The sequence below is a fragment of the Tenrec ecaudatus genome, chromosome 1 (assembly GCF_050624435.1).
Source record: "Tenrec ecaudatus isolate mTenEca1 chromosome 1, mTenEca1.hap1, whole genome shotgun sequence".
In the NCBI taxonomy this organism is placed as follows: domain Eukaryota; kingdom Metazoa; phylum Chordata; class Mammalia; order Afrosoricida; family Tenrecidae; genus Tenrec; species Tenrec ecaudatus.
This window is the reverse complement of record NC_134530.1, coordinates 85,108,360-85,124,128: the sequence shown is the minus strand read 5'-3', so window position 1 is coordinate 85,124,128 and position 15,769 is coordinate 85,108,360. Positions and strand designations below refer to the sequence as shown.

General features: G+C 46.5%; 1 long non-coding RNA gene across 2 annotated transcripts in view; it reads right to left on the bottom strand.

The window, feature by feature from the left end:
* LOC142435845 (uncharacterized) overlaps positions 1 to 15,769 on the bottom strand; it is a 107,702-nt gene that overhangs the window by 88,030 nt on the left and 3,903 nt on the right. The window lies entirely within an intron of this gene.

Below are 15,769 nucleotides of genomic sequence, written 5' to 3'. Positions count from 1 at the left end.
CCTCTCTCAGAGGCGAGGGACTTCTGGTTTCCACACTCTGAGTCACATGGCCCGGGCTCTTTTGGCCATCAGTCTTCTCATGGTGCAGAATTCCTTCACCATCTTGACTCACACATGCTCAGCTCAGCTCAGCATTCTCAAGTTTGCTAAAGCTGCCTATAAGTTCCATGTCTGGAACTTAAATCCACTTCTAGAAGGGTCGTTTGGCCTGCAGACCTAAGGGAAGGTGATTCCTGGAGATGGCTTGGGTCCAAGTATTATTTTCCAACGCCATGACCTCCTACCTCCATCACTTTCCCATCCACTTTGCTGTCCTACAACTAAAGATATCTGTGTTAGTCTGGGTACTTTAGAGAAACAACTCCACAGAAACTATATATATATATATATATATATATAGTGCACATCAAGAAAACATCCCAACCTAGTGCTGCCCAAGCCCACAAGTCCAACATTAACCCGTGTGTCTGACACCAATCCACATAGTCCTCCTCCATCTTACAAAACACACGCAATGATGCCGACTGCAGGAGGAAAGCCGAGTCAGTGAATGTTTGTAAGCATCTCAGCTCTGGCAGGGGTCCCCATGCAGCCACTCCAGCACCCAGGGCTTCATCAGGGTAGGTCCATGTGGCTTCTCCTCAGGGATGTCTTGTAGGAAGTGAGCCTTGCCAGCTGAAGCAGGGAACTGGCTGAGGCAGCTGCACCCTGGTCTGACCATCACAAAGCAAGAAACCCGAGAACTAGAAAGGGGAGGTTTACTGAGACATTTATCTCTCCGCCCTTCAATTAACCCCACATGTGTTTATCGGCCAGGTTGGTACAATAAACTACTTCATGATTCTTCTCATGGGTAAACATGGTCCTATCATACTGCCCATCAATCATGTCAATGTCTCCCTTGTGCACAGAAGACAAAATTCCAATTCCTTATGGCATATGTGGTCCCACATGCTCTACCCCTTTCTCTGTGCTCCTGCCTCCATTCTCTCAGCTCTACCACATTGCTGCTGGTCTTGCGCCTTTGTGATTCTGCCCAGGTCTTCCTCTGTTTGGCCCATCCTGACCCTCCTCCACTCATCCTTCTCATCTGAATGTCAGCTCTACACTCATTTTTCAGAGAGGCTTTCTTGCCCACCTCAATTTTGATCATGTGGCCCTGTAAGAGTCTTTCAGATCATCTCATGGCTTTCCTTTCAGAGCATAGACCACAATGTGTCATGAGCCTTCATATCATTGTTACTGGGCACTGTGGGGTCAGTTCCGACTCATAGCAACCCTGCGTACAACAAAACAAAACTCCACCCAGTCCGACACCATGTTCAGGAACTCAGCCATTTTTGAGCTCATTGTAGCAGCCACTGTGTCAAGCCATCTCATTGAGGAGCGTCCTCTTCGTTGCCGAAACTCACCTGTACCAAGTATAATGGTCTTCTTAAGGAACTAGTCCCTCCTGATAACCTGTCCAAAGTAAGTCTTGCCATCATTGAGTCTACAGTGCTTTCTGGCTGCATTTTGTACTCACGAGTGCCATCGTGTGAATGTCCCCAGCCCCTGCTTAGTCTACAAGCCCCGTGAGAGTAAGACCATCGTAGGACTCAGTGATCACTTGCCAGGTAAGCAGAGGCATGACAAAGTCAAGAAGAAACAGAGTCAAAAGGGAGCCAGAGAGAAGCAGAGCAGCGAAGTTCTCTGCCACATCCAGCGGGGCAGCAGAGTGATGAGCCTGAGGCACCACCACCAGCAGCAGCAGCAGAAGATGCTCTATACTGAAAAGCAGCTGCCCTCTTAAAGTAATAATTAATCACCATGTAGATAGCAATCTTCGTGGGAAGTGAATGTCTGTTAAAGGTGGAGGAACAACTCGGAAAAGGAGGGTGAGAATGGTGACCCAACTGGAAGAATGTCATCAACATCATTGATTGGTACATGTCATCAACGTCATTGATTGGTACATGTCATCAACGTCATTGATTGGTAAATATCATCATTGTCATCGATTGGTACATGTCTTCAATGTCAATGATTGGTACATGCAGAAACTGTTGAATGCTATGTGTTTCACTGTGCGCATTCTCGGCAACAACATCCATATATCTCTCACTATGAACGCGTCAGTTCTCCACCATGGATCGATCAGCTAATGACCCCTCACCAAAAAGAAAGCATGCATCTTGACCACAGGATGACTTTGTAAAACCTAGTGGAGATGCTGACCTTGGCAATCTGTGGGTGTGCAAGATAAGGGAGACACTGACACAGAAAGATGGTCAACACACTAACCCAAACTTTCTTAATTAGTTGTCGTTATGAATCGAGGGGCCAATGACCTGGCCCCGAGTTGAACTTCTCAAGGGTGTTTTCCCTTGTCTCCATCTGTCTCCTTTTACTGATTCCCTAGGCCAGGATAAAGGACCTTTTCTGGGATAGCAGAAATACATGAACTGAAACACACACACAGCAAGATTACGGATGAAGAACCCTGAAAATATTAACTGTCCCATTACCACAAGCATTTCAATTCCATAAGCATGGATTGAGCAATATCTCTATCCAGCAGTTCCTGAGATAACGTGGCTGAGTTGGAATTCTTGCATTTCCGGAGGTCCCCTAGGTGAACAGGAGCAGAAGGCGACAGAAACAGGTACAAATAAAACTTAAATTTAAAAGAGACACAAAACTGCAACGGGAACACGGTGGAGTTGTGAGATAAGATACGTGTTAAGAGGAGAGGGGGAATAATACAGGTGTTTTTCATCATGTAGACCAGACCTTGTTCAGGGACGAAGGGCACGCTTGGGGTTGCAATGTATAAGCCCTGTGGCCTGGCTCAGGAATGATAAGATTAAGCACCTGTCTTGCTGCAATGGGGAATCTGGTGCCATCTATGCACAAATGATGCAAGTAGAGTCCCAGATAAGAGGCTATGGAAACAGCAGGTGCAAGCAGGCCACCGGGAGACTGCCCCATTGTGCAGAGTGAAGATGGCACTTTAAGACCGAGAAAGACTGTGGATCCACTGAAAGCATAAATCTTAGCTCATGTTTCCTTGGTTAACTGTTCCCCTTCACCCAGCTTTCTGTTCAAATAATCTCTGCTTAGAAGAGCCATCCGAAAACACTTCACCCTCTACCCCTCATCTGGCTTTATTTTTCTACACTGCTCTGCTCACTGCGTGATGTCCTATGTTTATTTGTCTGTTTACTGTCCGGTTCCTTCACAAAGCTGAGACTTTTCTCAGTTTGAGTTCACCTTTGAATGAGCAGCCTTTGGAACAATGTCTGACATGTCGTAGGTCTTCTAGAAATTATATTGGAAGCATATAAATAATAAAGCATGGATGGATGGATGGATGGATGGATGGATGGATGGATGGATGGATGGATGGATGATACCATATTAGAAAGCCCATTCAAGTACAACATCAGGGTCCCTGGTTCACTTCACTCATTTCCTCTGTGGTTTGGGTCATGGTTTCCTCAAGTTTAAGAATGCCCCTTACCCCTCATGATCATATAGCAATTGTGTGAGAAGCAAATAAGAAAATATCTGGAAAATGTATTTGTCATGTGTCAAACATAGCTCAAATGCAGTCAATAATAATAATTATTAAATTTCTGACAGAGAAGTTCATAGTTGGAGGGGGGGGGGGGCTTTTATTACCTCCAGTTCTTCTCTGATCTGTTCTCTCGTCTCTTCCCTGGAAACTTCAGTTGGATAATGGGCAGAAGACCTTTCGACTCCAGGAAAGTTCTGGAGGACAGAACCTCTCAAAAATTCTATTTTGTTTCTGAGTTAAAAATAAAAGAGTAATCACTTCATATGCACAATACTATATACTTTCCAAAGTACGCACTATCTTGTGAGTTTCTGGCATGAACATAAAATGGTCCTTTAAAAAAAAGAAGATGTACTCTCTATTTTCAGGGTACTTAGTGCATAGATTAAAGTATATCAATCATGTTTATCTTATTATTTAGATCTCTGTTTCTCCTATACATCCATCCATCCATCATCCACTTGACATGCTGTGAACTGAAAGGATGAATCACACATTGCCATCGTGATTTTTGGTTGCTAATATCTTTTTGAATTACCTGTAATTTCTATGTTAAGAATGTTGCCACTGTGTTTCTTAGTGTATAGAATCTCTTAATCCATATAGCTTCATTGTGAATTATATTCTTTAATTTAAAATACCCTTGTTTGTTTGATTTAATATTTTTGAAGTAGGTGATGAATCCCATCTCAGATAAAATGGCAACCTCAACTTGTTTTGGGTATGAATTTGCCTGTGACAATGTTCGCATTAGTTTATATGTAAACTGTCTGGATCATTTTGGGTTTGGCTTTCTGGTATAATGTGATAGGACTTTTTTTCTCTTTAAGGAGGTGACTGAGGAAAAGGTCTGTGTGTCCACGTCTGGCCTCTGCTCTGTCTGCATAAAGGAGAGAAAGAAGGCAACTGAGCATAGCTGTCGAGCTGGGCTCTCTAGAGAAGCAAAGCCAGCGATGCCTGTATGTGTTTGTATAGAGAGATTTCTATCAACAAAGGGCTCACACTGTTGTGGAAATGGATAAGTTCCGTCTGGTTCAAGTCTGTGGGTCAGATGTATGCAGAAGGCTTCTCCTGACCCCTAAAACTGCAGGAGCTGATGAACAGGAAGCAGGGAGCCCACAGGCTGAGCTGAGTGAAATCCAAGAGCAGCGGTCTACGGTGAGCTCCTCAGATAGGCTGGTGATATAACAGAAGGTCAACAAATCAGATTCAGGGTCTAGCATCCAGCCGTAGATGCGAGCTCGCTTCTATACACTATCAGTTCATGCTGAGAGTAGGCCACACCCCAAATGAAGCCTCTCTTAATTGTGTCAAGACTATAACCCGATTAACTACTTGCCCACTACTTCACAGATGATCCCAACTACTTTAGACCACATCAGGGAAGACTTCTGGCTCACCCAGGTTGACATAAAAGCTAACTATCACACCAACCGAAGGGCAATTGGTCTGAGTCAGACATGTCTCCAACCTCCATCCTCCTTTCCCTAGTCTGACACCAGCTGTTCTCCCATGGAGCTCCACTCTGCTGGATTCAATAGTCCGATGCCATCAGCAATGGCTACCCAGACCTCCCAGATAATACTCACAATTGTGTATATTTTGTGTGTGTGTGTGTGTGTATACACACACACACACACAAGGTATAAATCAATGTTCCATATTTTTGTATATCAGTTATCCAATGGTTCTGGTAACATTTGCTAATAAGATTATTTTCACTGTTGAATTACCTTTGCGTCTGCTTCAAAATGCAGTTGCCCGTGTATGCGTGGATCCAAAGTGATCTCAATGGGTCTGTCTTCACATAATTACCACTTGGAGTGGATTATTTTTATCGATTTGCCAGATATTTTGAAATCAGGTAGTTAACACTCCATTTGTTCTTTTTCAAAGTTGTTTGCACTGCTCAAGCTTCTGTCCAATCTCATAAACTCGTTCACGTCTCCGCAATTGCTGAGATTGGGAGTGGGTTCGAGCTATACCTCAATAGGAAGAGAACTGACGTTTTGATAACATTGCGTCTTTGGGGAAATATTCCTTGTCTTTTAGTATCTTGTTCTGGTTTACTTATTAGGGTAATTCTGATACACACACACACCAAAAAAAATGCCTTGGAAAAATGCCTTACTTGTTCCATCCACTTCATTTTTCTGGAAACATTTGTGTAGAATTGTCATCTCTTCCTTAAATGTTTGGCAGAAGCAAATTGGGCCTGGAGCTTTATTTCTGAGAATGTTTTCAAACACAATTTCTCTAGAACTTAGTGGGAAATTCAAGTGATCTATTTCTTTCTTCCTGAGTGAACCTTAGTAGTCTCTCAGCCACTCCCTGGGAGACACAGCAGCTGATAAGACACATGGCCCCACCCTGATGCAGAGACCCCTGCCAGCGCTGAGATGTTTCCAATGCCACTGGATCCAAAGACTTTCTACCCACTGGCCTGCGATCTTCTACATTCGGCGTCATTACATGTGTTTCGTGAGTCTGAAGAGGACTTTATAGATTAGTATTGGACATATGGGCTAATATCAGACATATGGACTTGATCTGGACTGGGCTGGGATGTTTTCTCAAAGTTCAATTGCTCTTGTATATAAATCTCTTTCTTATACGCATGTGTGTCTGTGGATTTGTTTCTCTAGTCGACCCAAACTTAAATATGAATAAAGGTTAGAGCCAACAAACAAGCATCTAGATACTATATACCATGTGCTAAGACATGCACCATGTCCTCTGAGAGCTGCCATACATTGCTTGTTCTTTATAAGCAAGTGTAGTAAGTACAGTGCTCTCATCTGAGAAATGAGGAGGGAGCCTGTAGGAGCTAAAAAAAAAAGTATAATCACAGTAGCTGAGCTCATAAGCGTCAGAGGTAAAATAAAGACCCAGATAGTCCTCCCCATGACACCCCTTTCTCATCCGGAGCCCTGCACTGTTAACGTAAGCATTCTCACACACGTGTCTGCATTAGCTTTATTCTAAGAACAAACTTGGCCTTACAGTTCAGGCTGTAGACAGGATACACCTGGAAGAATATAACTCGCCTGTTTTTCCAAACCCTAGGTTCAGAGTCTGGCTGGCAGACAAGGTACAGATGGAAATCCTCCTGGACTCGGGCCAGGAATAGGAGCAGGGGTGGGAAGGGCCTGCCCCATGGGCTGCGGCTGTGGAAGCACCAAGTGGCCCCGTGTTAGGCTGGCACTCAGCGAGGCGCTGGACTCATCATGCCGCCAACACTTGTGGCCTGAGCACCCCTTCACATTTCAGAAAGCTCGCAGCACCCACGTGCTCTTAGACTTTGTCCAGTGATGCTAGAGCAGAGACGAGGGAAACTCTGAGAGGGTAATGCCTTCCCCAAGACACAGCGACGTGGTGACAGAGCCTGGGCAACAATACCAGATCTCCTGCCCTCTTGTCCCATGCTTTTTTTCAGGCTATGGTCTTGGTTCCAAGAAAGCCACTCTCCCTTCCATCATTTTCTTGGTGTGTGATTGTCCCCCACAGATTACATGGAGGAAGAGAACCCATATTTACATGTTGTGTGCTGCAGTAACTCAAAAGACTTACGGCTGGTTCTTTGTCTCAATGTTCTTCATTCACTCATTCATTCACTTAATTTTTCATTTGTTCTAAGAAGTCAACAGGTGCCAGATAGTGTTAGGAGTTGGGAATACACTATTAAAGGAAGCAGCATCTTCATTATTAAGAAGTTCATTGTGTAAGGAAGGAGATGGATTCATGGGTCACTATTCCCAGGCAGTGGAAAAAACACCAAAATCAACGCATTTCTGTCCCGTTGTGAGGGGCTTACGGTCAGCTTCACTCCAGTGAAGCTCTGGGATCAAAAAGACGTCTCAGGAAGTTCCTAGTGTGGAAGGAGTTGAGGGAGGGGGCTTTGCTATAGTGGGAGACAGACATAATGACTGAGGTCAGGGAGGGTCGGGAGTGACGCAGAGGGCAATGCATGGTAAAGTCCTGTAGCCAGGAGTTTAGACTTTGTCCTGTGAAGAATTGAAAGACCTCCTAAAACTATGCCTAACAGAGAACCTGATGCAGTAGCACCTTAATAAACTGATGTCACAGGAGTGGGTGACTACTTCAATGAATGGATGTCTTTCGTAGTTGCCAGGATATCATGGCCCCTTTTCAATGATAAACAAGTCTGTAGAGAGGGGGGCAAGTGGTGGGGAGGGAACACATGAAAGGTTCACCAACCCATGTTTACTGCCATCGAGTCAATGTTGGCGTGTAGTGACTCTCTGAGGTTTTCCGAGACTGTAACTGTTTACAGGACCACAAAGCCCAGTCTTTCGCCCCGTGAGCTACTTGTGGTTTTGAACTGCCGACCATGTGTGCCACGGCCCTACTATGACACTCATAAACAACATCTCAACTGACTGCCCGCGAGGAGCTGGCTTCCTTCTTTTTCCCTTTTTCTAACACATCAGAACGTTTTTAAAAAATGATCTCCAACTTCATAACATACTCTTGCAAGCTGCTAGGAAGGATGACTAAAACTAGCCACCAGGAAGTTAGCAAAGCCCCAGCCAAAGGCGGTGGGGGGGGGGGGAGAAAGACAACGTTATCAAGGAATTCAGGAACACAGGAAAAGGCCTGGTGACATTGGGGCTGGCTACACAGGCATTCCTACATGGTCCCCATTTCAATCCTCACCTCCTCTGACAACAGGTCTCTCAGAGCAAGCTGCTTGGGACAGGCCTCCTGATGGCCCATTCTTCTCGTGGTGTGGGCTTCCCCAGTCAAATCTGACCAGGTTTACCACTCTCTGGACGACAGTTTCAGCATGTCTTTCTATGACAATCCAAAAATTGTCCGTGTAATTAATCTTCGAAAGTGGGAAGCTGTCCTCTAATCAAGCTTGGAGTAGAGAATCAGTAATTATCATTGTAATGGTCATGCTGTCTATTGAATGTGTGCATTTCCCAGAAGCAAATGAGTGCTTTCTATTTGTTGTTTTGTTTAAATCTCACCAAATCATACAAAGATAACAACGGGAGACAAACGATTGGTGATGTAGCTTTTCCTCCCTGATGCTTCTGGCTTTGGGGCTGGGCATATTTTAACTCTGTCTTCTCACCTGTATCTCATCCAAGAGTTAGCCTTGTTGAGGTATGGAGTGCCTGTTGTAAAATGATTCCTTCATATTCAAATGTAGTGGATTAGAGAGGCACAGTGCATGGATGAGAGTCCCTGAGGGATGCAGATGCTTAATATGGCCCAGTGCTAACCAAAGGGTTGGAGGTTTGGGTCCACCAAAGATGCCTCCAAAGACAGCCTTATGCCTGCTTGACAACTGGATGGAGCAAAGTTCCACTCTAACTCGGAGAAGGTCTCCAGGAGTTGGAATAAATCCAATGTCAACTAGGTTAAGCAAGGATTAGGAGACACGGGTTCAGAAAACTAGTTCAAACACCCTCTTCACACTTATTGATGGTGTGGTTTCTGTCAAACCAATTAAACTGTTTGTGACCTCTGTTTGTTTGTTCATTTCCTTTGCCTCGTCTTCCTCCATTCCCCCCAAACACAGGCTAGAGGATAAAAGAAGAAGTGCAGTCTATCTACATAATCTCTCCACCCTTGTTTAAAATTTTTTGGTTTGTTTTGGTACTTTTTATTTTCTCATATAAAATATGGGGCATATTTATTAAGAATTTTCAAATCATTATGAAATGTTTTCTTCTTTGGAGAAGTGAAAATAGACTACAGCAAAACAAAAACCTCTTTGGGGAAATTTCTTTCCAACCTCATCTGCTCCATCAGCTCTTGCTGGAAGACACACGAAGGCTGTGGTCCTTGAGAAGGGGCGCCAACACCTCGTGGAAAGAGAACAAGCCAGGAGATTCGGAGAGTCAAGGGAGGGAAGCGCTGCGCTGGAGAAGCCATTGAAAAGAGCTTCGGGTCTGGAACTATGGACTTCGGTCCAATAGACGGCAAAGCTGTAGTGAAACAACTGCCTACGCCAGCTCCCGGGGACAATGGTGGATCAGGGTAGAACTCTCATTCGCTAGGGAGGAGCTTTGGGTTCCATTTCCCCTCAGTGCACTAGCTACCATCCGTCTATCAACTGAGGCGAATATGTTGCTATGATACTGAGCAGGTTTCAGTAGAACTTCCAAACTATAACAGACTAGGAAGCAGGGTTTGGTGATCCACTTCTGAAAAGCCAGCCAATGAAAACCAGAGGACCCCACCATTGGGGTCCCGCCACGCACACTGTCACCCTGAGTCAGGGGTGTCTGGACTCCATGCCATTAACCAGGCAATAACAGACAAGCCCTTATTGGTTACTGACCACAAGAGCAACAACATGATTTATCTTTCAAGCTGGCCTACATGATAGGGAAGGGGGAACCACAAGTATTGATAATTATGTCAGGACAATGGGCACAAGCCAGAACTTCCTGGACAAGCCAGGACATATGGTCCCTTTATACTATGTTCACATGTCTGCTATTGTGAATCCCATTCCATACGCATTCAAACTTGAGATAAAATAGTACATTAGAAATGACCCAGGGGAAGACTTCCCCACCCTGGGTAACTTCCTGAACAGGTTGCGGAGGTGGCTCAGAACAATGCCTTTCAGTCCTTTTGTTGAACTTGAACACAACCTCAAGACAGCAAACAAATTGTTAAGACTAGGGAACATATTCTGGCATTGTCCTTAAATTAGGTTCATGGTTATTCGAGACTTTCCAAACCACACAACTATTCGACAGGATGAATTTTGGTTCCCCCACCCCAAGGCTCTCGGGCCCACTTATTGGCCTAATTCTTAGTGTTTCTTTCCGCTGGCTGTGCCTTGATTTGTTCATGTCTTCCTTTCTGGTTGCAAAGAAGCGGGAAAGATTCGCTCTTTGTCAAAATGATTTGGGAAAAGCCTGAGGCGGCAAAAAGAAAGCCCAATCAATACTTTTCAAAACAGGACTGGTGTCATCTCAAAGGGGCACCTGTGGTGACAAGCCCTGAGGTGGAAAGCCTGGTGTGTGGGGAGGCATGGAGACAGGAACAAGCTGGGAATATTCGGGGAACTGTGTGGATTCTCTGGTTGGGAATGCAGTAGGGGAAGAGACAATCAGGCTGGTGGGGTGAGAGGAGATTGTGAAAGGTCTTGAACGTCGCCCAAAGGAGCGTGGGTTTCATCCTGGTGGGAATGAAGAATGCTGAACCTATCCCAGAAGAACAATATTTCTTTTGCGGAAAGGTCGAAAACTGAACAAAACCAGGCAAATTGGGTCCTCCTGAGGCACATTGTTTTCTTCGGTTTTGCAATTCTGATTGACTCCAAACTTTATGTCACATGTCCCTCACCCCTACAGAACCCCAAACACGAAGTGGGTATATGAGGGTACATCAAAAAAGCATCCCAACAAAATCATGTGTTGTTGTTGTTGTAAGGTGGCATTGAGTCGCTTCCAACGTGCAGCGACCCTGTGTAGGTACAGCTGAACGAAACAGTCCCCCGCCTTGTGCCATGCTGGCAGTCGTTGCTGCATTTCAGCTCATTATTGCAGCCGCTGTGGCCAGCCATCTATCTCACTGAAGGTCTTCCCTTTGGGGTTGACCCTCTACCAAACAACGACGCCCTTTTCAAAGGACTGCTCCCTCCTGGTAACGTGGCCAAAGGCTATGAGATGAGGTCTTGCCATCCTCACGTTGAAGAGCATTCCGATGGAACCCCCTAACCTTCTGAGCTGACCTCTCTGCTTTGAATGTAAGTGACCCTGTGTGTCTCCTGGGAAGCTGTGGTCTGGAGTGGACCTTTTGGGAAAGCACCGTAACAAGACTAAAGATAAGAAAATGCCCAAGAGAACTTACCTGCATCCAACTCTGGAGCATAAAGATAGGTTCAAATGCATGTTTTGTTTGGAACACACCAATTGAATGAGAACCCGAGGAGCATTTCCCCATCAATTTACCCTCATAGGTCAAGAGATTGACAATTAGAGACACAGACTTTCCATCTGACTTTGAGTTCAATCCAACCAGCCTAGGATGTGGGGAATCTCTTTGGGGCCTTCCTCTCTATGCTCGGACAGAGTTCTGTGGACGAAGGCTTCAGGTCCTGGCCCCGAGCAGGGACAGCAGAAGCTTCTGTCTTCAGACCACCCTTTAAAAAGGGGTTCCGAAAAGTTCATTTTGGGAGCAGGGGATTTTACAGCCTGCTCCAGCTTCTAACCCACAGGTTCCCGATCTTCCTCAGTGGCCCCTGGCAATTAAAGACTTCGGTACTAGAGCCCATGATCCGGTATAAAAGGGACAGAACCTGCTTGCGCAATCTACCCGAATCAGTCCATGGCTTTCCAGGTGGGTGATGTCCCCCACTTTGGAAAGCACTGGGAAAGCCAGTCCGCTACTACTTTTCCCATTTTGCCAATTTCAGCTCTTCAGAATGCACTTGAAGGAGACTGAGCTCCCTGTCTCGGAGGCATGTGAACAGCATCGTTCTAGAGAAGATTCTTGAATGAGGTAGGGAGCTGGAGTCTGGCAAAGAAGGGTCCCACTCGTTAACCCAGGAGTCCCTGTGGTATAATGGCTCCTCTCGCTGCTGTCAAGTAGCTTCAGACTAGAGGATGGAGTGGAACTGCCCTTGTGGGTTTCAGAGGCCGTACATCTTTTCAGGAGTGGAATGTCCCATCTTTCTTCTGAGGAGCACCTGGTTGGTTCCCACTGCTGACCTTTCAGTAAGCACCCCAACCTGTTACCCACTGCGCCACCAGAGCTCGGGCTATTAATCAAAAGGTTAATGGTTGGAACCCACTAGCTGCTCCACAGGAGAAAAGTCCTGGTCATCTGAGCTTGTCCTGATGCCAGTCTGAAAGACACTGTGAGTAGTCCTAATCTGTCTTGATGAGTCGGGACTGTGCACAGCAACACTTCCTGTCCAGCCACTTACACGCTCTTTTGTTCTACACTCCTGTTTCCTTGGCCGCAGAATTGGGATCACAGTGATACTTCTATCTAGGATCAACACAGAATATGAACAGGATGACAGGAACTGGCCAATGCCAGTAGGAACCCATACCCAGCAAAGCCTGGATGTCATCTACCTGTGAGGTCATGGCAGCCAGTGGTTGAGCTCTGTGCTCCCAGTGCTGACCCTGTGGTTTATGTTGGAGAGTGACCTCCCGTCTTGGGACATCACACAACTCCAGGTCCTGAAGGCAGAGAGAGCGCATCGCTGATGCCGTCGACTGCTGCTCTTTGAACATCAAACTTCTCACTTTGCAGAAGGGGAAATGAACTCTGAGCCAGAAAGGGCCAAGCCCAAATCCCCAGGGGAATTTAGAAACAGATCTGGGAGGCCAACCGAAGTCTCCATGCTCTCCGCTCCACCGCCTGCCTTTTTGGTTATGTTTTGTTTAAGTTTCTGTTGTTGATAAGCAAAATTCAGGACCTTTGTGACCCTGTCTTTATTCACTGGATAAACATCCATCACTTAGGCAGTTCAAAGCATTCTAGATATATATTAACTCATGGCATCCTTCCAGCAATCCCATGAGACTGATATTATTGTTCCCCTCCATTTTATGGATAAGGGAAGTGGAGCAGAGAGAGGTTAAGTCACGTACCCTCACCTCACAGGCAGTAGACAGAAAAGCTAAAATTTGAGTCCAGACAGTTGGGGACTTAAACCTAGGCAACCAACCACAACACCACACTCATCCAACAAAAAGGGGGAGGGCTGGGAGAAGCATCTTCCCAGAGAAACATGCTCCAGAGATGGAGGGGAGACTCAGCATTCAACAAATATGTCCAAGCAAGTGGGAGAGGGCCCATGAATGGCTGGTATAGGAAGGGGTCATTCTTTAGGGAATAGAGGGGTGCATCTGGTGAACTGCCTGGAGGAGGTGTCTGTCATGTGGTTTCCAGAACCAACTCCTTTTTTCCTCCAGGTTGATGAGATTGGGCAAGGAAGGGAGGACTCCCTCTTTTCCTGAGGCTGACAGGTGGGAAGCTTAAGGCTCCCAGTGGAGGAGTCAGTGAGAGAGGGAGGAGGCCGGGACACCAAGCAGTAACTCAGCAAGTTCCTTTGCCTCTAGGAGCCTCAATTTCTTCATCTGTCCAATGGGATAATAGCACCAGGGCCTTATAAGTTGTTTGAATATTAAATGAGACAATGTGCATACTCTGCGCAACCCGGCGGCCCTCCCCTCTCTTTATTTACCTGCTGCCAAAGGATCTCCCTCTGTAAAACATTTTACTGTGAGCATGTTTTTATGCAGTAGCATTTCCTAATAACCTTGGAGTTCCATTATAATGCATTCTTAATAACAATATAATTAATAATGATGTTAATTGCCATTGATGGGGACACTCAGTGCTTAATATGCGTAATCTATATTTATCTAATCTAATCCTCGGAATGTACCTAGAAGATCCGTATCATCATCCTCATTTTATAGAGGAGAGTAATGAGGCGCAGTGGTATGGAGAACCTTGCACAAAGGTCATTCAGCTAGGAAGTGGCAAGGCTGGTATTGAGGCCCAAGTCTGTCCATAAAGATGTCGGACAGACAGACATACCTTGTGCTTGGAGTTCATGTTGGTTTTGGCAACAGCCCGCAGCCTCTTTCTCAGAAAGAAAACAAACATTCGGAGAGGTTTGCGAACGTGTTGGAACACAAATGCCAAGTGGAGGAGAGAAGGAGCCGGCTGGAGCAGGAAGATATGTCCATATTTGGAAGGTGGGGTTCAGCGTGGCCCCATTCACGCCTTTCCGCCCTGAGCCTGGATGTGGCACCCTGAGCTGGTCCTGGGGTGGGGTCTGGGGAGGTCCATCTGTTCCCTGTTGGAGGGGGATTACCCTGGATTCCTGCCAGCTTTGCCCGCCCACACTGCCCCCAGAGACTCCAGGACAGCCGGGGAAGACGCTGCGCTTGGCTCCCAGGCCCTTTCCCACCGTGGGTGGCTCTCAGGCAGCAGGGAGTTAATCTGCTATCTGTTGGGAAGGCTTCCAGCACCCTCCTCCTTGCCAGTGTTTGTTTAGGGCCGGGCTCTCCAGAAACTGAAACCAGGAGGACGCCAGGCCGGCCAGCCCTCTCGGGAGCCAGCCCCGGGTTTACCTTCTATGGGGAGGACAGAGAAGGTTGGGCGGAGCGCGGGGCAGGGCTGGACCAGCTGGCCAAACTCCACCCTCCTTGGAAAGGCCAAGGAACCCCTTCCCCGCAAGGGAAACCTCGGGAAGCCCATGGGCAGAGCATCTCCCTGTGGCTCTAAATCCTGGCTCTGCGTCCCCACCCGCTCAGGAGCATTCAGCAAACCACAAAAGCTCTGAGATTGGGTTTGGTTAACTATTAAAGGCAGGGAAACGGTGCCTTGTTTTTAGACTAAATGCCGTATTTAAGTAGTGCTCAATAGTCACAAGATGTCCCTGATGCAGCCATGGTGAGGTTGTGGTTCCTCGTGGGGCTGCGATCCCTATGGTGGGCGGTTTGAAACCACCAGCAGCTCCATGGAAGAAAAACTGAGGTTTTACCCCTGTGAACAGTTGCAGTCTCTGAAACCCACAGAGGGGTCCCGATGAGTCAGCCTTGACTCCCTGACACTGAGTTTGGAGTTTGAGATGCCCCTAGGAACCCTGGTGGCAGGCGATTAGGCTGGTAGGGAGTGGGGGTGGGGGTGGGGGAGAGAAGGGCTGCTAACCTTAAGGTCAGCAATGCAAAACCACCAGCTCCTCAGCAGGCGAAAGATGAGGTGTCTGCACCCGTAAAGAGTTAGTCTGGAAACCCACGGGCACTTCCACCCTGTGCTGTAGGTTGCCATGATCAGAATTGACTCTGGCACAGGGAGTTTCTGACATCCTTGGGCAGTGAAAATTGTTCAAAGGAGCCCAGCAGGTCGGAGATGGGCTGCCTCCGAAGCAAGGCCTGGTGATCTACTTCTGAAACAGTCCGCCACTGAAGATCCTCCCTAGTACAGCTCTCCTCTGACTCACCTGCGTCTCCCTGAGTCGGAAAGGACTGGCTCCGGCTGTTTTCTGGTCTTTATTTGGGATTTTGCTTGTTTTGTTTTATATGTGTGTGTTTAGAGTGATCCTATAGATCGATGTAGTTGCTTTTATTCCTGCTGTTATTTGTACTATGGGTTGGACTTCCTGCTTTGAGAGATAAGGAGTCCGATCCTTCAAAGTGTTAAAAGCACTGGAGAGATATATTAATTATATATATATAATTTAAATCGACT